We start from the raw sequence: 25,705 nt of genomic DNA, 5'->3' as shown, positions 1-25,705 counted from the left end.
GAACCATCTGATCTGTGCTATGTTGAAGCCCAGAGGAGCCCTGACAATTTGATTTAATGTGTGTTTCTAGATCCAGGTTTTTACTTGTTCTGGAGTACTGAGCAGAGTCTGGTATTGCTTAGGGGTTGGCATTTTTTTTTTTTTTTTCCTGTTAACAGTGAGAAAGTAGGCTTTGTAGGTCAAGAGGCAAAATTGGGGCTATGATATACCTACCTATATAACAAACAAGACAACAAATTTCCATGTGTATTTTTGGAGACAGAGTCTTACTCTGTTGCCCAGGCTGGAGTACAGTGGTGTAATCACAGCTCACTGCAGCCTTGAGCCGCACACCAGGCCCAAGCGATCCTCTCACTTCAGCTTCCAGAGTAGCTGGAACTACAGGTGTATGCCATCATGCCCAGATAATTTTTAAAATATTTTGATAGAGACAGGGTCTCACTGTGTTGTCCAGGCTGGTCTTGAACTCTTGGGCTTGAGTGATCCTCTGCCCACATCTCACATACTTGATGTCAAGGTGTTGGCTGGTGCTGAGATTCTCAGTTGAGGCTCGGAGTCCTCTTCCAGGCTCATTGATTCTTGGCAGAATTCATGTTCTTGCAGTCTTTGGACTGACATCCTCACTTTCTTGCTGGTGTTTGGCTGCGGTTCACTCTTAGCTTCAGGAATCTGTCCTTCTTCTTCATTGACATTTACTGCATACCTGTTTACTTTCTCTTGGTGGCCAGCAAGATTGCTTCTCATGCCTTGAAAAGCAGAGACTCATCCCCCTCATACTTCGAACATCTTTGACTTCCCTCCTCTGCCATCAATCAGATAAAATGAATTTTAAATGTCTCACTTGATTAGCTTAGGCTCACTCAGATAATCTATATATCTTAAGATTAATGGAATTGGGACTTTAATTATGTCTTCAAACTCACTTCCCAATACAGATGCTCCTTGATTTACAGTGGGGGTTGCATTTCAATAAATCCATCATAAGTTGAAAATATCATGTCAAAAATGCAATACATCTAATCTACTGAACATCATAGCTTAGCCCAGCCTACCTTAAATGTGCACAGAACACTTATATTGGCCTGTAGTTGGGCAAAATCATCTAATGCAAAGCCTATTTATTTTTTATTTTTTCGATATGGAGTCTCACTTTGTCGTGCAGGCTGGAGTACAGTGGTGTGATCTCGGCTCACTGCAGTCTCTGCCTCCCAGGTTCAAGTGATTCTCCTGCCTCAGCCTCCTGAGTAGCTGGGATTACAGATGCGCGCTGCCATGCCTGACTAATTTTTGTATTTTTAGTAGGGATGGGGTTTCACCATGTTGGCCAGGCTGGTCTTGAACTCTTGACCTCAAGTGATCCACCTGCCTTGGCCTCCTAAAGTGCTGGGATTACAGGTGTGAGCCACCGCAAACTGCCCACAAAGCCTTTTTTTTTATAATAAAGTGTAAAATATCTCATGTAATTTATTGAATACCACCCTGAAAGTAAAAGCAGAATAGTTGTATGAGTATTCCATGTATGGTTTCTACTGAATATGGTTTTGCACCTTCTCAAACTGACATATCATAAAATTGCAAGTTGAATCACTGTAAGTTGGGTACCAGCTGAAGTATCCAGATTAGTATTTGAATAGCCAGGATGGTGGGGCTTTGGGGGCAGGGGGATCTTTAGCATTCTGCCAACCACCACCATCCCCAGAATGGAGGGCTACACAGCTGTGGAAAGGCACAAGGAAGATGTCTGTACACAGCCATGGATCATCTACAAGACATTATTATCCTGATGAAAGTCAGATGTAGAATAGTATTCGTAGCATACTGTTAATACCTTTTGTCTAAGAAAGAGGGTAAAAACAGAGAATATATGTGCCTTTACTAATATTTTACAAAAGACAGAATGGAAAGTTAAATAAATTACAAGAGTGACAATTTACAGGATTAGGAAGAGAATAAGGAAGGTGCAGGGGCAGGAATGAGCTATGCTTCTCTGAATGTACCTGCTTTATGGTCTAGACTTAAGAAGCATGTAAATGTTTTATATAATGTTAAAAATAAAAATGAGAAAAATAAAGTGGCCTTGAAAAATTGAAAACAATCTGTGTGTCAAGTTTGTGGTATGATTCCCCAGGGAAGAGAGATTTAAAGCGAGTGCTTTTAAATCACGGTATTATGGCAGAATATTTCTATCGTAATATATTTTAGTGACCAAAATCCCATTAAGAAACCTTAGACTGCATTCAGTGTTCTTGTTGTCAGTGTTCATATATGTATTGCCATTTGAAACTATTACATATATATAGATGGTGTGTGTGTGTCTGTGTGTGTGTATATATATATGCTCTCTTTGGTGTGTGTGTATATATATGGTCTCTATATATGGTGTGTGTCTATGTGTGTGTATGTATGTGACCTCTCTATATATGGTATATATATGTCTCTATGGTGTGTGTGTTTGTGTGTGTGTGTGTGTGTGTATATAGTCTCTATATATATGGTAAGAGAAAACTAATAATTATGCTAATTCCAGTAATAACCAATATTATCAGTGTAAAATGTACAATTATAAAAATATAAGTAAAATTATCTCATCTTTAATTTGACTCTAAAGTGTTAGCATAAACTCATTTATTTTTCTGTCTTTTTAAAGAAATTATATATTTCATAGTTTTATCTACTTGTGTTAGTTTGCTCAGGCTGTCATAACAGTACCACAGATTGGGCAACTTAAACCACATACATTTATTTTCTCACAGTTTCATCAGCTACAGATCCAAGATCAAAGTGCCAGCAGGTTTGGTTTCTGGTGAGGTCTTTCTTCTTGGCTTACATAGAGGGCTGCCTTCTTCCTGTGTCCTCACATGGCCTTTGCTTTGTGTTTGCGCACTCATGGTGTCTTTTCCCCTTTAAGTACACCATTGCTGCTGGATCAGGTGCCCCCCCAGCGTGACCTCATTTATCCTTAATTACCCCCTTACATCTCCAAATACAGCCCTATCTCCAAACACATACATCTTCAAATATAGTCACATTGAGGGTTAGGGCTTCAGCATATGAATTTTGGAGGGAACAGAATTCAGTTTATAACACTGAATTCAAGTTTTAATTCCTAAATACCATTTTCTACTCAAATCATGGTCTCTTGTATAAATAGGTTCCAAGTCCCTGGCACAGCTTTGCATTTAGACCAGAAATGAACAAATTGAGGCTGGGGCATGTCAGTCCTGAAAGCGAGGAATTCATCAGAGACTTCTAAGGTCATGTTAAAAGGAATGCAGGAGCCAATGTGAAGGAGCCTCTACTGGCCAAAGATGGAATTTCAAGAGTTCTTTATATATTTTAGATATGAGTCCACTGTTAGATATATGGTTTGCAAATTTTTCTCTTCATGTGTAACTTGTCATCTTATCTTAACAGGATATTTTACAGAACCAAAGTTTTGAATTTTAATGGGTTCACTTTATCAATTTTTCCTTTAGTGGTTTGTATTTTTGATGTCAAGAGTAAGAACTCTGTCTAGATCCCAAAGATTTTCTCCCATGTTTTAAAAAATATTTTTTATGATTATACGCTTTACATTTAAGTTTGTGATCCATTTTGAGTTAATTTCCATATAAAGTGTAAAGCTTAGTTAGAGGTTTTCTTTTGGTTTTGGTTTTGGTTTTTGCCTGTGGATATTTAATTGCTCTGGTGTTATTTGTTAAAAGGGCTATCTTTCCTGCATTAAATTGCTTTTGTACATCGTCAGACATCATTTGGGCGTATTTGTATGGGGCTGCTTCTGGGTTCTCTAAACTTTTCAATTGATCTGTGTGTCTGTCCCTTTATCAATACAACATTGTCTTGATTACTGTAATTAAGATTACTTGATCATCATAAGGCTTAATATTGGACAGAGTGATCTCCTCTTTTTATTCTTCTTTGTCAAGATTGTTTTAGCTGTTCTGGGACCTATATGCTTTTCCATATAAGCTTTGAAATGAGCTTGTTTATATTTGCCAAAACCTTACTGGGCTATCATTAAACTAATGCATCAATACAAGGATAGTTGATATATTTACTCTATGGTCTGCTGATCCTTGAATGTGGTGTCTCTATTTATTTAGTTTTTTTTTTTTTTTTTAACCTTCTTTCATTAGCATTCTATAATTTCAGCATGTTTTGTTAAGTACATACGTAGTATTTCTTTTTGGAGGGGAGCAATTGTAAATGGTATTGCATCATTAATTTCAGTTTCCACATTTAATTGATGTGTTTGTTGATTTTATGTTCTACAACCTTACTAAACTCACTTATCAGTTCTAGGTTTTTTTTTCTCGTTCCTTCCCTCCCTCCCTCCTTCCTTCCCCTCCCTTCCTCCCTCCCTCCCTCCCTCCCTCCCTCCCTCCCTCCTTCCTTCCCCTCCCTTCCTCCCTCCCTCCCTTCCTCCCTCCCTCCCTCCCTTCCTCCCTCCCTTCCTCCCTCCCTTCCTTCCTCTTTCTTTTCTTTCTGATTCCAGGAGATTTTCTATATAGCCAATCATGTCATCTGTAAATGCGGACAGTTTTATTTTTTTCTCTCTTGTTTGTGTGCCCTTTATTTTTATTGCCTTATTATAGTATTTAGAATTTCCAGTACTATGTTGAATAAGAGTGGTGAGAGCAGATGTTCTTGCCTTGTTTCTGGCTTTGTAGGGAAGACAGTTTTAGGCCTCCATGTTAAGTATGAAGTTACTCTAGATTTTTTGTAGATATTCTTTATCAGTGGAGGAAGGTCACTCTCATTCTTATTCTTTCTTTTTTTTTTTTGAGACGGAGTCTCGCTCTGTAGCCCAGGCTGGAGTGCAGTGGCCGGATCTCAGCTCACTGCAAGCTCCGCCTCCCGGGTCCACGCCATTCTCCTGCCTCAGCCTCCCGAGTAGCTGGGACTACAGGCGCCCGCCACCTCGCCCGGCTAGTTTTTTTTGGTATTTTTTAGTAGAGACAAGGTTTCACCGTGTTAGCCAGGATGGTCTCGATCTCCTGACCTCGTGATCCACCCGTCTCGGCGTCCCAAATTGCTGGGATTACAGGCTTGAGCCACCGCGTCCGGCCCCCATTCTTATTCTTTATCTCCAATTTTCTTAGAGCTTTTTTTCTCTCATCATGAATGGGTGTTGGATTTTGTCAAATGCTTTTTCTCTATCAATTAATATAACAATGTGATTTTTTTAGCTGTTTCTATACTATATTACATTAATTGTTTTTCAAATTCTGCAGCAATTGCATACCTAGAGTAATCTCATGTGGTCACAGTGTGTTAATTCTTTTATATTTTGCTGGTTTTGATTTGCTAATATTTTGTTGAGGATTTTTACTTTTAAGTTCATGAGAGATACTAGGTTATAGTTTGCTTGCTTGCTTTCTCCCTCCTTCCCTTCTTTCCTCTTAGTATTACTATAATACTAGCCTCATAAAATGAATTGTGATGTATGCCCTCTGTTTCTGTTTTCTGGAAGAGACTGTATGAAATTTGTTAATTTTTCTTTAAATTTTTTGTGGAATTCTCTAGCGAATCCATTGGGGCCTGCAGATTTATCTTCAGGAACTTTTAAATTACAAATTCAATTTCTTTAAATTGCAAGACCGTGCATATTTTAACATTTTACTAGGTTGAGTTTTGGTAGTTTATGGGTTTTGAGAAATTAGTCCATTTTTTCTAAATTATTGTGTTATTAAATATACTTTTTTCTAGTATTCCATTTTATCTTTTTACTACTGAAGTATTTGTAGTGATATCCCTTTTCATTCCTGATATAGATGATGTGTACCTCTTCTGTTTTTATTTTTATCAGTTTTGCTAGAGATTTATTAATTATCATGGTTTTTTTTGTGACCAGCTTTTTGTTTTCTCTATCATTTTTCTGTTTTCAGTTCATTCTCTGATTTTTATTATATTTTCCTTCTGCTTGCTTTGTTTTGCTCTTTTTCTGCTTTCTGAAAGCAGAAACAGATTATTGATTTGAAACCTTTTCTCTTTGTAAAAGGTCTCATGTAGCATTTAGTCCTATAACTCTCTTTCTCAAATGCTTTTATAGCATTTGCATAGATTCGGATATTTTTTTAAAAAAATTATGTTGTTTAATGTATCTTTTTAATTTCCTTTGAAACTTCCTCATTGATCCATGTATTATTTAGAGATGTCTTGTTTAATTTCCACATATTTAGAGGTTTTTCTGTTGTCATTATGTTATTGATATATAACTTGATTTTATTATGGTCAGAGAACACACTTTCTGTGATTTCAGTCCTTTTAAATTTGTTGAGGTTTGTCTTGTAGTTTAATGTATGCTCTATTTTGGTGAATGGTACAGGGTGCTTGAAAAGCATGTACATTCTGCTTCTTTTTGGTGGGGATGTTCTTTATATGTCAATTAGATTTCTTTCATTGTGTTGTTTAGATATTCTCTATTCTTACTGTTTTTCTTTCTAGTATTTCTATCAATTTCTGAAAGTAGGGTGTTGGAGTCTGCAGTTATAATTGTGGCTTTGTCTGTTTCTCTTTTCAGCTCTAACAATTTTTGCTTCCTGTATTTGGAGGCCTCATTGTTTGCTGCATACTTACTTAGGGTATTATGTTTTCTTGTGTACACATGCTTTTATCATTATGTAAGTCCATCTTTGTTTCTAATGCTTTTCTCTGAAGTTTACTTCATTTGCTATTGATACAGCCACTCCTGCCTTTATTTTAAATTAATGTTTGCATTTTATACTTGCTTTCATTTTTTTTTTACTTTAAACTTATCTATATCATTGCATATAAGGCAAGTTTCTTATAGACAGCACATTGTTGGGTCATAATTTTGTATCACCTCTGCCGTTTCTGCCTTTTAGTTGGTATATTTGGACCATTTACATTTACATTTACATTTACATTTAAGGTGATTACTGTTATGTCAAGGTTTAAGTCTGACATTTTATTCTTTATTTTGTTTCTCTTTACTTAGCTTCCTTTGGGTTATCTGAACATTTGGGATTCTTTTATTTATTTATAGCACTGTTGAGTATATCACCTTGCATAGTTTCCTTAGTGGTTGCTCTAGTTGTTGCAATATACATACATAACTTATAATAGCCTCTTAGTTTCCTTTTATTTTCCATACTTTCCCTTTACTATCCCTGCTTTTAAAATATAATTGTCTTGGCCAGACACGGTGCCTGGCCAACATGGTGAAACCCCTTCTCTACTAAAAATACAAAGATTAGCTATGCATGGTTGTGGGCGCCTGTAGTCCCAGCTACTTGGGAGACTGAGGCAGGAGAGTTGCTTGAACCTGGGAGGTGGAGGTTGCAGTGAGCCAAGATTGTGCCACTGCACTCCAGCCTGGGCAACAAGCAAGATTACCTCTCAAAAAAAGAAAAAAAGATTGTCTTAAGGAAGTTCTCTCTGCATGCATTGAGCAGTTTATCAGATGGTGTTATATTTTTTGCTTTTAATCATCAAATATTTAAGAAATTTATTAGAAGTAAATTAGACTGTTACATCTACCTCTAATTTACCCATTCTGATGTTCTTCTTTTTTTATATTCTTAGCCTTCTATTATCACTTCTTTAGGATTAGAGAACTTTCTTTAGACATTTTTTTAAGGGTATGTTTGCTGTTGAAAAAAAATGGTTACTTTTTCTTTGAGAAATCTTATTCCCACTTTATGCCTGAAGATTACTGTATTTAGAACTTGTAGTTGACAGTTTTTTTTTCTTTTCAATCTTTAAAATTTTTCTACTTTCTTCTGTCCCCTATGGTTTCATATCATGGTTTCATATCATGGTTTCAAATCTGTTATTTCCGTTAGTATTCCTTTATAAGTAATGTGTTTTTTCTCTATTTTGAAGATATTTTCTTTGCCTTTAGGATTTAGAAGTTTAATTGTGATATATCTTTGGTGTGGATTATTTGGTTTAATCCTATTTGGAGTCTGATCACCTTCTTGAATATATAGATTTATGTCTTCTGCTGGATTTGGATATTTTTCAGCCATGATTTCTTTGAATACTTGTTCAGTTCCATTTTCTCTCTCTTCCCCTTTTTGGGACTTTGATGATATGAATATAAGGTATTTTGTTATTCTCCTACTGATCCCTGAGACTCTATTTTTTTCTTTTGTCTATTTTCTCTGTTTTTCAGATTTCATAAGTTTAATTTATTTGTACTCATGTCCACTGATTCTGTTCTCTGTCTACACTCTGCTATTGAGCTTATCCAGTGAGGTTTTCATTTCAGTTATTGTATTTTTTTCAGTTCTATATTGTACATTGGTTCTTTTTTATAACCTTTTTCCTCATCTGAGATTTTAAACAATTTCATTAGTTTTAAGAGAATTTACAATGCTTTTGGAAAAGTTTTTAAGATAGCTGCTTTGAAATCTTTGTTAGATCATTCTAGCATCTGATTCATACTACTATAGTATGTGTTGATGGTCTTTTTTGATTCATGCGATTTTCCACTCATTTTTATGAGTGATTTCAGATCACATCCTGGACATTTTGCCTAGGTCTTGAATCCTCAACTTGCTCTGTGTCATTAAGTCTTATTGTTGCTGAGTGTAGGTTTTGTTGCTGGTTGCTGCACCTCACTGACACTAATTTTGTAGGGGAATCAGATCACTGTCTGCTTCTGCTGGTTGGGAATGGAAGATAGCTTCCCAAGCAGACACCTTAATACTGTCACAGCAGGGAAATTAAAGAATGGCCTGCTTCTGTTGGGCAGGGAATGGACGATCAGCTCTCTACTGAGTCTTCTAGGCACTACCCCTTTACGGGAATTGGGTAACTGTTGACCGCTTCCACTTGGCGGGGGATGGAATATTAGCTCCCTATTCTGCTTTGCCTGTACTTCTCAGTTGGGGAATTGAAGTGGGCCTTCCCTGGGGGTGGGTTAAGGTAGAAGATCAAATTCCCAGGGTCCCACTAAAACTGTGGAGGACTGGGAAGGAAAAGGTTGTATGTGATTTTCTGTTGGTGTGTCGCCAGAGTAGGACAGGTATTGCCAGAAAGAATTTCTGTTGTTAGGCCATCTTTTTTCATTGGTCCTTTGGCCAGGGAAAACAGGCTTTTCTTAGAGCTTTTTTTAGGGGGCAGTTCTGGGCTGCAGGCTTGTCTAGCACCCTGTTGGGATACATGAGAGGCAATAAAGAAGGGAAGGAGACTTACTGCTATGTTATTCCTCAAGTCCTTCATTCTGTAGCCAGTCCACCTTCTTTCTACCTTTCAGAGTCTTCCTGTACTTGTTTTGATCCTACTCCATCTTGGCAGAACTGGAAATCCAAAGTCGCTTTTAGAGTTGGTGGTATAGTAGTTAGCAGAGCTACTTTTCACAGTGATTTTTAAATACTGCGTGAGGAAATGTGAGTTGCTGCAGCCTTTTAAAAAGTGATTTAAGTGATTTGGAAACATCTATGACTATTAACAATATACATTGCTTTGATTTTAACAGGCTTGCATCTGATTTAGCCACTAGAAATAAAAGTGTGAATTGTTCAGGATATATGCTTGAGGTTATTCAATGCAGCATTATTTCTAAGTGGTATAATAACTCGAAATATAGTTAATATCCATTGGTATTGAAATGCTTCAGTAAATAATGGTATAGCTATGATATAAATGATTCATTTGATTAACTTGGAAGGATGTTCATTGTATATAGATAAGTGAAAAAAGGCAAGGGCAGAGTTATATGTTAATTATGAAGTTACGTTTGTAAAGCAAAATGGCAAAACTTCTATTTGCATGTATTTGTATACAGTTTCATTAAAAAATGGATATGGGACTGGGCACGGTGGCTCACACCTGTAATCCCAGCACTTTGGGAGGCCGAGGCGGGCGGATCACGAGGTCAGGAGATTGAGACCATCCTGGCTAACATGGTGAAACGCTGTCTGTACTAAAAATACAAAAAATTAGCCGGGCGTGGTGGCGGACGCCTGTAGTCCCAGCTACTCGAGAGGCTGAGGCAGGAGAATGGCGTGAACCCGGGAGGCGGAGCTCACAGTGAGCCAAGGTTGCGCCACTGCACTCCAGCCTGGGAAACAGAGTGAGACTCTATCTCAAAAAAATAATAATTTAAAAAAATGGATATGAAAGAACAATACCAAATTGGTTATCTGAGGAGGATGTGATGGGGAGATTATTTATCTTTACTCATTTGTATTTTTAGGCTGTTATAATAAGCATATTTCACTCCTATAATTAAACATATATATGTATATATAAAATGAAGAAAAACTAAAGGAAATGTTAGCAATGGGTACTAGTTAGTTAAGAAGGGATTAAGGGGATCCTTGAGGAAGTGAAAATTCACATCTTTTTAGACTTTTAGATTAAATGTAGTAATATAAATTATTGTCAGAAATGAATAGGCAGCTGGTGCAGACTACGGAAAATAGTAGCTGTTCCTTTGTGCTTTGCAGCCCAGGTATTGTATTCATGTGCATATAAAATGCAAGGTTGAATATAAAGGTATGCAAAAGAGAGCCAGCCTTCAGGCTAGAGAGATGTTAAAATTCTCTGTGATGAGTTTATACAGAAAATTGTTCTCCCTTCCTTACTTGTCCCTTGAAACTGCACTAGCAGCTGGAGCCCTTAACAAATCACAGTGCTGCCCGTCTGCCTGAGAATGGAAGCCTCATATTCGTAGCCCAGGATGACCTTTGCTCCATTATGCAAATATGTTTTTCTGCATGCCATCATCACCATTGGCCTTTTATGGATTACATTTTACATTTGAGCACATTTTCTATGATGTCAGCTCTGAGATCTATCTAGCATGAGACAGGTGGTGAAATTGAGCTGTCAAGATCAGATAAAAATGATATGATGGCTCACAAATGTCCACCTATTTCTCCGAATAGCTTCATACTCATATTACTATGACAGGCGATAAAATAGGGCCTTATGCATCTCTCAACATGATAATCCTTTTAGAGGATGAATAGTCTTGTAAGTTGATTGTATAGGTTTGCCGTGAGCCTGAAATGTCAGTGGCTCCTGATGGATCAGGTTTTCCTAGAGTTTTTTTTTTTTTCCTTCCCCATAATATTGCTAATAATGTGGCAATCAGTGAAATTAAAAAAAAGAAAAAACTGCTTTGATTTTAAAAGAAGTATTTTTTAAAGAAATATGTACTCTGGATAATTGGTTAACTGTGTGGAGAAAAATTATTTTCTCTACTTACACCGTACAAAAGCCAATTCCAGATGGATTGAAGAATTATATACCAAAAAGAAACCATAAACAGCTGGAAGAGAATATGTTTAAATATGGGCAAAGAAAGCTTTTCTGAGTAGAAGAGCAATGAAATAAACCATAAAAGGAAATACTGATAGTTTGGCTACATATAAATTAGAAACTTTTATATCCTCCAGAAATCATAAATAAAATTTGTATGCTAACAAAAGCTGTAAAATTTTGCATCATATATAACAGTTAATCTGTGTATTATAAAGAGATTCATAATGAGATGAATAGATATTCAGCATCATTAGTAATCAGTGAAATGCAGATTAATATGTTACGAGGAACATTACTTTTGCTGAGCCCTTGCAGAGCCTTCATCTTTGCCACTTTGCTCCCTTGTACACAGGCCCATTAAGCAAGCCCTGAGTGGCTGGGGAAGGAGTGTTTGTTGCCATTTGGAGAACATGTCATCTCGTCCACTTGATTATTGAAAGCCTCCTCTGAAGTAGATGCCTAATAGTGAACATGTATGTGCTAATTCTGAGAAGTCTACCCATATACTTCTTTCTCAGAACAACTTGTCACCAGTTTTCAAATTCCTCAGTTTTCTGAGTTCCTGACCATCCTACTAAGCTGTTAGCCCCAGTGGCCATGAATCAGCATATATCTGAGTTGCATCTCAGTTTAAACATAGGGTGTAACACAATGTATTCTTTGAAGCTCTGCTCACTGGGAGGATGTTCTTTCCAGGGACACTTCTGATTAGGCTTGTCATGCAGCAGTCCACTTTCATTTGGTGTCAGCATATTGTACTGAACCATTCACTAACCAGATTCAGTGCTTTTCTTTGCCAGTTAGCTGGTCATAAACAATTCTTAATTAGGATTAAGTAAGAGAAGGCAACACAGAGGAGTATGTGTTGAAGGAATCTAAGCCACTGTTCATGCAATTTACTACTGTGTTTTTTGACATGTAGAAGCTCAGTCTATTATATTGATTGACTCATTTGATGATGGTTTACTGCTTTGCATACTTAACCTAGTGGCTTGGTGAGCCAGGTTAATGATAAGTAACTCAGATCACGTGATCATTTGGTTTCAATCGTAATGTTCATTCTCTCTCAGGAGCTTTCTCTCAAAAGGAGAATAGTAATCCACATGTGAGAAAGTGACTTTTCTCTTAAGCTGCACAGATGTGTGTTGTGATTCACTTATTGATGCTTCCCTGGGGCTCCATTTGTTGTAGGGGCTCAAGTGGTACTAGATATGCTAGGTCCTAAGACCTGAGTGGCCGAGCAGCTTGTAGAATTGCTGCAGAGCTTTACTTACTTCAACTCCATTCAAAAACTAGTAAGTTTGTGAATTCTTCAGAAAATGAGAGGCACACATTCAACGGTGGTATGTATTACCTTTTAATTCACAAAAAACCAAGCATTGCGCCTCTTTTTTTAGTTACATTCAATAGAAGGTGCAGTAACTTGTTTTTGACCTGGAGGGATGTCCCAGCCTGCTGTAGACCACTGAGCTGCGGAAACCTCACTGAAGTGGTAGCCCCCTGAATTTTTGTGGAGTTTATTGCTCTCTCATGTATCTTACTAAGCCAAGTAAAAAGTACTCGCTGCTGATATTTCCTCAGGTCCAACCAGCTTAATGTCATCAAAATAGTGTACAAATGGGACATTTGGTGAGATGTCAAGATGTCCCAGATCTTTGCAGAGTGTTTTAAGGCTAAGGGTAGCAGAGCTAGCGTGGCTTTGAGGCAAGGCAGTGAACATGAACTGTTTGCCCTGATGAGCAACAGCAAACACATTCTGGTGGTTCTTCCAAATTGACACGGAGAAAAAAACCCTTTGCCAAGTCAATAGCACCCAAGATGCCGGGGCTATGATGATTTGCTCCAGTAGAAATATTACATCTTAAATTGCATCTGCAGTTGGAGTCACATGTTTGCATTTTGGATGATCTGCTGTCATTCTTCAAGATCCACTACAGTCATATTCCAAGATGTTGCATAGGCTAAATAGACTATTTATGTTTAATTTTTTTCTAGTATAATCTGTTCTGTTGAACAAATAGTTTAAATGGGTATGATAGATATTATCACCCCTACATATTTTTTTTGCTCTTGATACTAATTTTTATGATTTGGTTTTATGTTGATATGGCTTATTAGAGAGGGGATGTTCCAGACTTTCATTTGTCTCTTCTTACCATACTAGCCTACCTCCACAGATCAGATAGCCAATGTATGGGTTCTGCTAGTTGCTAAGTTGTCTATTCCAGTTATATATTTAGGAAGTGAAGAATAATTACAGAGTAGGTCTATAGATGTGCTGGGGTCACTGTAATTTGAATTTGGGCCCAAACTTATTTATCTTCTGGCCATCATAAGCTGAGAGACAATAGCTTTAATTACAAACAGAGGCATTGAATTGGATGATGAGTTTGCTGAGGATTCTGGCAGGGAGATGGAAGAGAGGAAAAATTCATTCCATGTTTATAGTACAAATTGTTTCTGCATGGGGGAGAACAACGGTTATAAATTAAAGGATGTGCACTAAACAGATAAAAATGGACTTAGAGTGGAGTGAAGCAAGGAGAAAACTGTAGTGTTTTGAGTCTCTGTAAATAGCATATGGCCTCAGCAAGGAACCAGTTGTGATATTGTCCAGAATGAATTCAAATGGATGGATATCTACGATTCACATGTTATTCCAGTAGTATACTGCACATGAGAATATCTGAAGTAGACACAGGCAGTGGAGTAATTCACTGATGAGCACATAGAGCTCGGTAGAACTCGAAGGGAATAAGGGTGACTCAGGGGCATTGGGATAATGGCATCTTTAAGGAGAAGCCTGAATTAAGTTAAAGCAAGGAGTGCAAATTCTTTATTTTTAAAACCTATATAACTGACTTTACACAATATAAATGGACCATTCTATCCACAATATACTACTGGAATCTTGTCTTCTCATACCATTTCCAGGCAATCAGTTCTTTTCTCTTGTGTTTCTGTTTCTTCTTTTCACCTGTGCACTTGTAACTCCTAATTACCTGCTTGTCTTCCTTTTCGCATTCATTAGCTTATCCGCTATCAGATTAATATTCCCCAAACGCCACTTTCATCAAATCATTTCTTTCCTTTAAACAATTTCCTTCCTTCAGTCTCCCTGCGATCCCTCTCTTTGTAGTTAGTTCGACCTTTGTGCCAGGTTTTCTGGCACCCAATTCTTTTGTTCACAGGGTTGAGAAACCTCATGTCGTCCCATCAGCCCTAAAGCCAAAACTTGTCTTGTTCCCTTGCCATTTAAGGCTTGAGGTGCTGCTGAGGTTCTGCCTCCTCTCCGGTCAGCGTTTTCATTTACATGTTCCTGGGCCCTCTCTCAATCCATTTAATCTGTACCATCACCGTTAAGAAGTTTTTGAAGGACTGTGAATGGTACAATTTCCTGTTTTTAGGGCTAATGTGACTTTCCAGTGGGACTTTGTGAAAAAGGGAAGTAAAATGCTTCAATGCAACTTGGGAATTTAAACTGGAGTTTATCTATGTAGTTTTAGGGCTCATAATAGGGGCTTAATGTACACTCCTTGCTTTCTTCCCACCTCAGTCTCTTCTTTGTTGGTTTCTGCTTTTCTGTTTCATGTACTGAGCCTTCTTTTTTTTCTCTTTCATCCCTGTCCTTAGGTGATTTCATCTAATCCCGTGGCTTCAAACACTACCTATGTGCTGATATGCACTTAGATGAACTTTTCTCCACTCCAGGCTTATATTATCTTAACATATTCAATTGCATACACAAGAGGAGTTTTAAATTTAACATATACAAATCAAATATGCTTTCTAACTCCATCCCATCTCCCAGACTGAGAGTCAAAAACATTCAGTAGCACTTGATCCAGTTACTCAGTAATAGTCAAATACATTCAGTAACACTCTATCTAGTTACTCAAACCCAGACGTCTGAGTAATCCATATTTTTTTCTTATTCATTCAATTAATAAACAAGTCATATTGGCTCTTCCTCCAAAAAGATGGTCCCCTGCTTATCTACTCCATCTAGCCTGCCCCACCCAAGGCAATAGCATCTCTTCTTTGCTGTGACACTGGTCTCCTAACTGATCTTCCTGCTTCTAGTCGTTCAGCTCCCCCCACCCCAATAATACGTTTTCCACACAAAAGCTGGAACTATTTGATAAAAACATCTAGCTGGGCACAGTGGCTTATGCCTGTAATCCTAAGCACTTTGGGAGGCCAAGGCAGGTGGGTCACCTGAGGTCAGGAGTTCGAGACCAGCCTGACCAACATGGTGAAACCTCGTCTCTACTAAAAATACAAAAAAATTAGCTGGGCGTGGTGGCGGGTGTCTGTAATCCCAGCTACTTGGGAGACTGAAGCAGGAGAATTGCTTGAACCCGGGAGGTGGAGGTTACAATGAGCCGAGATTGTGCCACTGTACTCCAGCCTGGGCGACAGGGTGAGACTCTGTCTCAAAAAAAAAAAAAAAAAAAAAAAAGAAAAAAAAAAGCAAACATCTTGTGTTTAGTTGAATTGAAGGCAATCTTGATTATATGAAAGCCTAATTTTTCAATGGAATATCTAAGAAAGAAATATTTTTAGGGGGAAAACATGGTAATTATATAAATGTTTAAATGAATTTGATGAAATAGATGACTGTTGACCTGTTTTTTGTAAATATTTAATTTATTATTGTAGTTACATGTATTTATTTATAAGTGTATATATAAGATAATGTACTGGTTTGGAAGATTGCATTCTTGCATTTTGTAAAATAAATGTATTCAACACCTCTTTTTAAACTGCTTTATTGAAGTGTCACCACAGCATGTTGAACATCAGTTCCTTGAGTTTCTCCTGCATCATCTGACACAGTATTCCAGACTAGATCATCTCCTCTTCCATTTAAATGGTTTCAGAGACGACACCTTTTCTGCTTGTGTGTGATGCAGTCACTGTAAATTTTATCTAAACCAAGAGTTCTTCTTTTTATTTTATTTTTACTTGACACATAATAATTGTACATATTTATGGGGTACACTGTGATGTTTAGATATATGTATACATTGTGTAATGATTAAATTAGGGTATATAGCATGTCACTGCAAATGTTTATTATTTTCTTATGGTGAGAACATTAAAAAATCCTCTCTTCTGGTTATTTTGAGATACTGAAATATACAATTTTGTAATAGTCACCCTACTGTGCAATAGAACATGAGAACTTATTTTCCCTATCAAACTGTAATTTTGTACAAGCTTTCCCTGTCCTCCCCCTCCCCACCCACTTAGCCTCCCCAGAATGTGGTAACCAATATTCTGTTCTCTATTTCTATGAGATCAGCTTTTTGAGATTCCACATCTGAGCGAGATCATGCAGTATTTGTCTTTCTGTGCTTGGCTTATTTCACTTAACATAATGTCCTCCAGTTATATTCATGTTGTTGCAAATGACAAGATTTCATTCTTTTTATGGTTGAATATTATTATTGTGTATACTTACCATATTTTCTTTATCCATTCATTGATGGACACTTAGGTTGATTCCATATCTTTGCTTATTGTGAACAGTGCTGCAGTAAACATGGGAGTGCAAGTATGCCGTTAATATACTGAATTATTTTTCTTTGGATAAATACCCAATAGTAGGATTGCTTGATTATATGGTAGTTCTATTTTTAATTTTTGAGGACCCCCATACTGTTTTTCATAATGGCCGTACTAATTTACATTCCCTCTAACATTGTATAAAAATTCCCCTTTCTTCACATCTATGCCAGTATTTGTCATTGTTATTATTGTTAATAGCCACTCTACCTGGGGTGAGGTGATACCTCATTGCGGTTTTAGTTTGCATTTCCCTGATGATTGGTGATGTTGTTGAGCATTTTAAAATATACCTGTTGGTCATTTGTATGTCTTTTGAGAAATGTTTACTCATTTGACCATTTCTTAGCAGATTTTTTTTTTTTTTGCTATTGAATTGAATTCTTTATATATTCTGTATATTAACCTCTTATCAGATGCATGGATTGTGAATATTTTCTCCCATTCCGTAGGCTGTCTGTTCGCTCTTGTTTCCTTTGTTGTGCAGAAGCTTTTTAGTTTGATGCAGTCTCATTTGTCTGTTTTCACTTTTGTTGCCTGCACTTTTGAGTTCCTATCCAAAAAATCATGGACCAGACCAATGAAGCACTTTCCCTCTGTGTTCTTCTAGCAGTTTCCTAGTTTCAGATCTTGAATTTAAGTCCATTTTGACTTCATTTTTGTGTATGGTGAGAGTGAGGGGGTCTAGAACACTCTTCTGCATGTGGATATCCTGTTTTCCCAGCTTCGTTTATTGAAGAGACTGCCATCTCCCGAAGTGTGTTCTTGGTATCTTTGTTGAAAATCAGCTGACTGTAATTGTATGAATTTACTTTTGTGTTCTCCGTTCTGTGTCATTGGTCTGTGTGTCTGTTTTTATGCTAGTTCCATACTGTTTTGGTTATTAAATCTTTGTAGTGCGTTTTTAAGTCTGGTAGTCTGATGCCACCAGCTTTTGTTCTTTTTTTTTTTTTTCAAAATTGATTTGGCTATTTGGGGTCTTTAGTAGTTATATGCAAATTTTAGAATTTTTTTTCTGTTTCTGTGAGGAATGTCATTGGTAATTTGATAAGATTGCATTTAATCTGTAGATCACTTCAGGTACTATAGATGTTTTAACAATGTCACTTTTTCTAATCCATGAACATGGAGTATCTTTCCATTTACTTGTGTCCTCTTTAATTTCTTTCATCACTGTTACATAGTTTTTCTTGTAGAGGGCTTTCACCTCCTTGACTAAACATATTAACAAAAAATTGTTTTATAGCTCTTATAAATGGTATTGCTTTCTTGATTTTTTTCAGATAGTTTGCTATTGACATATAGAAATGCTTTACTGAATTCACTTACTATTTGTAAGAGTTTTTTGGTGGAGTCTTTAGGATTTTCTCTGGCTTCAAGATTATACCATTTGCAAGCAGTGACAATTGAACTCCCCCCTTTTTAAATTTTTTTTTTTTCAGTTTGGATGCCCTTTCTTTCTCTTGCCTATGTTGAATAAAAGTGGTGAAAGTGGGTATCCTTGATTTGTTCTAAATTTAGAGGAAAAGCTTTCCATTTATTTTTTTTCCTATTTATGTATTATGTTAGCTGTGGGTTTGTCATATATGGCCATTATTGTGTTGAGGTACAAACCTTCCTTCTATATCTAATTTGTTGAGAGTTTTTATTTTGAAGGATGTTGACTTTTATCAGGTTTTTTCCCTGCATGCATTGAAATCATATGGTTTTTGTTCTCAATTTTGTTAATGTGATGGATCACATTTATTGATTTGCATATGTTGAACCGTCCTCGCATCCCTGGGATGAATTATATATACCTGATTATGGTGAATGATTTTTCATCAGGGATATTGGCCTGTAGTTTCCTTCTCTGGTTTTCATATTATGGTGATACTGGTCTTGTAGAATGAATTTGGAAGACCTACTCGTCCTCAATTTTTGGAGTACTTTGAAAAGGATTAGTGTTAGTTCTTTAAATGTTTGATAGTATTCAGCAGTGAAGCCATAAGGCTGTAGGCTTTTCTTTGATGGCAGACTTTATTATTGATTCATTCTTATTACTTATTACTCATTATTGGTCTCTTCAGACTTTTTCTTCTTTTTTTTTTGAGATGGAGTCTCGCTCTGTCGCCCAGGCTGGAGTGCATTGGCACTATCTTGGCTCGCTGCAAGCTCCGCCTCCCGGGTTCACGCCATTCTCTTGCCTCAGCCTCCCAAGTAGCTGGGACTACAGGCACCCGCCACCACGCCTGTCTAATTTTTTTGTATTTTTAGTAGAGACGGGGTTTCACCGTGTTAGCCAGGATGATCTCGATCTCCTGACCTCGTGATCCACCCGCCTCGGCCTCCCGAAGTGCTGGGATTACAGGCGTGAACCACCACGCCTGGCCAGACTTTTTATTTCTTCATGATTCAATTTTGATAGACTGTATGTGTCGAGGCATTTGTCCATTTTTGATAGATTTTTCAACTTTTTGGTGTATAGTTGTTCATAATAGTCTTATGATTCTTTTTAGTCTGTGACATCCATTGTAATATCTGCTTTTTATCTCTGAATTTATTTGAATGTTCTCTCTTTTTTTCTTAGTCTACCTAAAGGTTTGTTATATTTTCAAAGAACCAACTCTATTTTGCTGACCTTTTGTACTTTTAAAAAGTCTCCATTTCATTGATTTCTGCTCTGACTTATGTTACTTCTTTCCTTCTACTAATGTTGGGTTTAGTTTGTTGTAGTTTTTCTAGTTCCTTGGTGTATAATGTTAGGTTGTTTGAGATTTTTCTTATTTTTTGATGTGAGCATTTATTGCTATAAACTGCCCTCTTAGAAGTGCTTTTGTTGTATCCCACAGGTTTTAGTACATTGTGTTTCTATTTTTATTTGTATCAGAGAATTTTTAAATTAAAAAAAATTCTTCCTTGACCCTTCTGTTGTCCAAAAGTATATTGTTTAATTTCCATGTATTTGTATAGCTTGCAGAGTTTCTCCTGTTATTAATTTTTAGTTTTATTTCATTATAGTCAGAAAAGATACTTAATATAATTTTGAAAATCTGTCTTATGACGTTGGTTGTGTTGGGTTTGTTGGCGTTGGTGTTGGGTAGGTGCAGTAGTGTAGTCTTTCTTTGTGCAGTTGTTTCAGCTATAGTCAGTATTAACAATGCCTGTGAGTACCTCAGTGGCTTGGGCTGCTTCCCTGAGGGCAGGGTGGCAGGCTGTCTCATGCACTACACCAAGGCAGTGCAGGGCTGGTTGACTGGCAGCTCAGCTGCTCCCCACCTCCAGAGTTGGAAGTAACAAGCTGTCTCTCGTGCCATGCCAAGAGGGAATGGAACTTGATGAATGGTAGATCAGGCATTGTTCCTTTGGGAGCAGGTTGGCAGGCCTGTTTGCTCCAAGGGGCTGCAGGACTGTTGAGTATGGTGGAGCCTTTGGGGTGGGGAGATACAGTGGCTGTTGGGTCCTGGGGAAGGACACACTCTAGCAGTGGCTCCAGTGTGAAGATGGCATTATGCAGTAGCAGCTTGGGTCAGGGGGAAAATAGGGCACAATGTTGGCTTCTTCTCTGACACAGTGCAGCCATGTGAACTCCTGGTAGCTTCCTGAACTGCAATTGGTCCATGAGGAGTGCAAGATTCTTCAGCAACAAAAACTGCAGGTTTTCATGACATTAGTAGGAGCTACTGGGGGCTCCTTGCTTTACCTTTTTCTTGTAGGGGGAGTTTCCTCATGATTCTGAGTTGATCCCAACTGGGGAGACAGGGTGGCAGAGAGCAGGGTATTTGGATTCCTTCTCAATACAGCCATCCTGAGTCTTCATGTTCCACGGTGTCTCTGCCACTCCCCTGCTGTACTTCAGTGTTCTCCTTCAGATACTCTAGTCAAAATGGAGTTATTTAATCACTGTTTTGGTCTTTTTTTTGTGGGAGTTGGGATCATGAGTATCAGGCCTGATACTCATGAGACTGAAGGCCAAGATGGTGACATCAGTGTAAAACTACAAGTTCTTATTTAACATCAGACAGTCATTGTAGGCATTGTGTGTTGGTTTATAAACCATATAGTTTGCTGTGATTATATATCAAGTGGATATACATTATATATGTGTATACATATATGCTGTGGATATATATATATATATATATTTTTTTTTTTCATTTTTGTTTTATTTATAATAGGAATGTTTGTCTGAATAACCTAATTCACATTTACCAGAAACTAGAAGTCTACTGTCTTCCTTCTTGAAGTGCTTTCTTACTTGACACCCAGGGCAGTTTTTTTGGGTTTTCTCCACCCTTCACTAGTCACTCTTCCTTAGTTTCCTCTCTCATCATCTCAGCCTTTGTAGTAGTTCCATGACTCAGTCCTTGGACATTCACTCCCCAGGTGATCTCCTTTAATCTGATGGCTTCTAGAGTTTTGATATTTGTCCCTCAGACCTCCAAATTTGATCTGCAGTGTTGGAGGTGGTGCTTATAGCAGGTGTCTGGGTCAGGAGGATGGATCCCTTATAAATGGCTTGGGGCTATCCTTGCTCTGTTAGTTCTCACCAGAGCTGGTTGTTAAAAAGAGCCTTGTACCTGCCCCCTCTCTTGCTTCCTCTCTTTCCATGTGATCGCTGCACACCCTGGCACCCCTTTGCCTTCCACCATGAGTGGAAGCAACCTGGGATCCCGCTAGATGCACCTGCCGAATCTCGAACTTTTACAGACATCAGAATCATGAGCCAAATGCACATTGTTTTCTTTATAAATTACCCAACCCTATGCATTGCTTTATAGCAACACAGATTGACCAAGACAATTGCCTTAAATACCATCCATCCATGGCCTGCTCTCAGATTAATGTCATCAACCCAAACCTTTTCTATGAACTCACACTCGTATACCAACTCTCCATGTGCTACTGAAACTTTAATGTCTGATAATGATTTTTCTGCTCCAGACTTGCTATTCTAGCAGTCTTTACCTATATTAGTAAATGGTGGCTCTGTTATTCCAATTGCTTAGTTGCATAGCATTATTCTTGACTTCTCTTTTTTACATCTCATATCCAATCAACAGCAAATCTAATTATTTGTACTATGAAAAGATATCCATAATCTCATCAGTTCACACCATTTCTTCACTACCACACTAACCAAAGCCACCATGACTTCTCATTTGAACAGTTACAGTTGCTTCTCAACTGGTCTTCCTTCTTACATTTCCACAGTCTATCTTACTCACAGTACCCAGAATGCTATTTTTTTTAGCCACATATCAGATCATGCCACTCTTTCTCCTTGAGAGTAAAATGCAAGCTTCTTACATTGGCATACAATCCCTTACATGGTTTGGAGCCTGGGTACCTTTCTGATCTTTTCTTACACTGTGCTATAGCTACAGAAGTGCACAGCAAGCATGTGTTTGCCTTTGGGATGTTGCATGTGGCTTAACAATTATTTGGAATGTTTTGTTCGCATTGCTTGCTTGCTTTACCGCTTGTGGTCTCCGCTTCAATGACATCCTGTCGAGAGGTTTTCTCTGGCAAGTGACTAGTTTTCTTACTCTTCTTTAATTTTCTCCATAGTATGTGTCACCACCTAAGCTATTTTCTGGTTGCTTATTTGCTGTCTGTTTCACTGCACTTGAATATACACTCCATGGGTTGTATCTACATCAACTAGAAAAATACTTAGCACATAGTAGACATGGTAAATGTTTATTGAATGAATAAACTGATGTCATCTTCCTTGTACTCATTGAACTCATTTTGCTGTAGACATTGTACTGGTATAGATATTAGGTATAGGATTTGCTGAGTTTGGCCTCAGAATCACGGAGGTATAGCAGGAGGTCTTAATAGAAGGCTGATCAGAGTTACCTAAAGGTAGATGTATGTGCAATGAGCATAGGATTCCTGTGGTGATGCGAGCAAGAAAATTGTGGTCAGATTAGAGGGAATGAATCAGAGAGATAAATGGAGAGAAATGCAGGGGTTGGAGTGACAGTAGTTTGGGAAATGGGTATGTCCTGGGGAGAAATAATACTGTTAAAGATAGTTGGCTGGGTGCAGTGGCTCATGCCTGTAATCCCAGAACTTTGAGAGGCAGAAGTGGGCAGATCATTTTAGGTCAGGAGTTCGAGATCAGCCTGGCCAACATGGTGAAACCCCATTTCTATTAAAAATACCAAAATTAAATGAAACAAATAAAACAAAAATACAAAAATTAGCCTGGCATGGTGGCACACACTTGTAATCACAGCTACAAGGTGATCCAGGAGAATCACTTGAACCCAGGAGGCAGAGGTTGCAGTGAGCTGAGATCATGCCGACGCATTCCAGCCTGGGCAATGGAGTGAGACTCTATCTCAAAAAAAAAAAAAAAAAAAAAAAAAAGATAGTAAGGGACACAAAGAAGAATTGATCTGATCTTGTTTATTTGGATTTCTTTTCAGCGTGTTATCTTTTTAACTTGATACGCCCTTGTAGAACACTGAGAAATATCATTTGCTGCCTTTTGTAGAACGCCTGTGAAGTATTTGTGGACACTATGCTCAAATGTTTCCACATTTTATCTCCTTTATAGAATGTGAATTCTTTTAGAAAATAATGTTCTCTTGTCAGTAAAGTCAATTTATTCTACTGTAGCCATGAAAACACATCTTGTAATGGGGAGGCATTGGGGAGAACATGAAGAAATGGAGCATCATTCTAGAGTTAGTTTTAAACTGTTATGGATCCCATTAGTCTTTTATTTCCCCCAGCAGATGTAATGGATATTTTCTTATGTATTAACTGTCTGTACTAGTGTTTGAAAATGATTTGAATAGTTTTTGCCTTAAGTGAAAGATATTTCAAACCATGGTAGTTAAGCAACACATTATCAAATTTTATAATGGATAATTTAAACTTTAGAGAAAAATTGATTCCTTATAGACAAGTGTGAATTTGCTTTTATTATACTCTGTAAATTTGGAGGATTTCATTTGGATTCCCTGACTGCCAGAAGAGAAACATTTCTATTTTCTCTGTTTTCTGTTTCTGGGGTAGCTGTTATTGATATAGAGGATTTCCCAAAACAAGGAGAGAAGCTCATTTTTGAATCATCTCAGTCTCTGGATTAAGATGATCTAGATTGTTTGGTGTTTTAGCTGCCTTCCAGAAGGAAATGCAAATCCTGTCTGGAGAAGTCTAACCGTAACCCTAGGCCTCAGAATATCTCCCTAGTTTTCAGGTATAGAGTCTAATACTCAATAGAAAGTAATCAGGCCTACAGGAGACAAGATGATATGAATAAAAGCGATAAAATCAACAAGAGAGACAGTATCCATAGGGAATACAGGCAATGGAGTTATCAGATACAGACTTTAAAGTAACTGTGATTAATATAGTCCAGGAATTTGAAAGATTAAGGATTTCAGTGGAGAACTGGAACTATTAAAAAAAACCCAAATGGATATTCTAGAACTGAAAAATACAATAATTAAAAGTAAGAACTCAGTGGATTTGGTTAACAGATTAGACTCTACAAAGCAGAGAAATACTATCTGGGAGAAGTCTGAAGTCAGTATAGAGAGACAAAAGTATAGAAGACATGAAGAAGAGTAGGAGAGGTACAGAGGAAAACAATGAGACAACAGTGGGTTTTATAATAAATGGTAATAGATAATTTGGATATCAATATAGGAAAGAAATAAAAACTCTACTCCTAAGCTGTACTGCGCTGTACCAAAGATCAATACAGATAGATTTTATGATTTTCTGTTTAAATTCCTAAAGGTAAAGCAGTAGAGCTTCTGGTAGATAGCATATGAAAATATCTTCATGACTTTTGTGTAGACTGAATTTTTTTTAACAAAACACAGAAGCATTGTCAGAAAGGAAAATATTGATGAAATTAGGCTACCTTAAAATTATGGTTCATTCAAAGACATTAAAAGAGTAAAAAGATAAGCCATAGAGTAAGAGACATATATAATCGACATGTATAATCAATAGTGGTCTCTTAACAGAAATATGTACAGACTTACTTCATCAAGGAAAAGAGGACAGATAACGCAATAGAAAAATGAGCATAAGACTTGCACAAACTCTTTACAAAACTGGTTATCTCCAGATGGCCAGTTAACACCTGAAAAGATGCTTAACCTGACTAGTCATCAGGAAAATTTAGTTTAATCACAATGAGTTACCAACATATACCCACTAGAATGGCTGTGATTAAAAAGCCTGATAACGTACGGTTTTGGCAAGGATGTAGAAAAACTGGAATTTTTTTTTTTTGCAAGCTCCACCTCCCGGGTTCACACCATTCTCCTGCCTCAGCCTTCTGAGTAGCTGGGACTATAGGCACCCGCCACCACGCCCAGCTAATTTTTTGTATTTTCAGTAGAGACGGGGTTTCATCATGGTAGCCACGATGGTCTCTATCTCCTGACCTTGAGATCTGCCTGCCTCGGCCTCCCAAAATGCTGGGATTACAGGCATGAACTACCGCACCCGGCCAAAAAACTGGAATTCTTATATGTACCTGTTGGAGTATAAATTGATATAATGATGACTTTAGAAAACTGATCATCAGTGTGTATGAAACTGAATCGAGGCATGCTTTGTGACCCAGCAATTTTTCTTCCAAGGATACAGATATATCCAATAGAAATGTTTACATACATCCAGCATAAGTGATGCTTAGCCCTGTTCATTAGTTGAAATAGCCCAAATGTTCATCCACAACAAAATGGGTAAGTAAATTACGGTATATTCACATACTGGAACACTACACAGCAACGAAAAAGAATGTGGATGAATACCAGCAGGCATCAATGTAGAGCAGACAAGCCAGGCTTTCAGCTATTGGTAATGTTTGATCTCCTTATGATTAGGAGTTGAAGGAATGACAGCCTATTTTAGAAGTTCTCAGTGTGTCGGT

The 25,705-nt window shown here is 37.5% G+C and overlaps 1 protein-coding gene across 10 annotated transcripts in view; it reads left to right on the top strand.

Annotated features, from left to right (window-relative positions):
• The window catches only part of ULK4 (unc-51 like kinase 4), a 706,344-nt gene that overhangs the window by 202,803 nt on the left and 477,836 nt on the right, over positions 1–25,705 (top strand). The gene's annotated exons all lie outside the window — the stretch shown is intronic.

The sequence above is a fragment of the Macaca mulatta genome, chromosome 2 (assembly GCF_049350105.2).
Source record: "Macaca mulatta isolate MMU2019108-1 chromosome 2, T2T-MMU8v2.0, whole genome shotgun sequence".
NCBI classification, from domain to species: domain Eukaryota; kingdom Metazoa; phylum Chordata; class Mammalia; order Primates; family Cercopithecidae; genus Macaca; species Macaca mulatta.
Note: the sequence above shows the minus strand (reverse complement) of the source record. Positions and strands in the feature narration are given on the sequence as shown.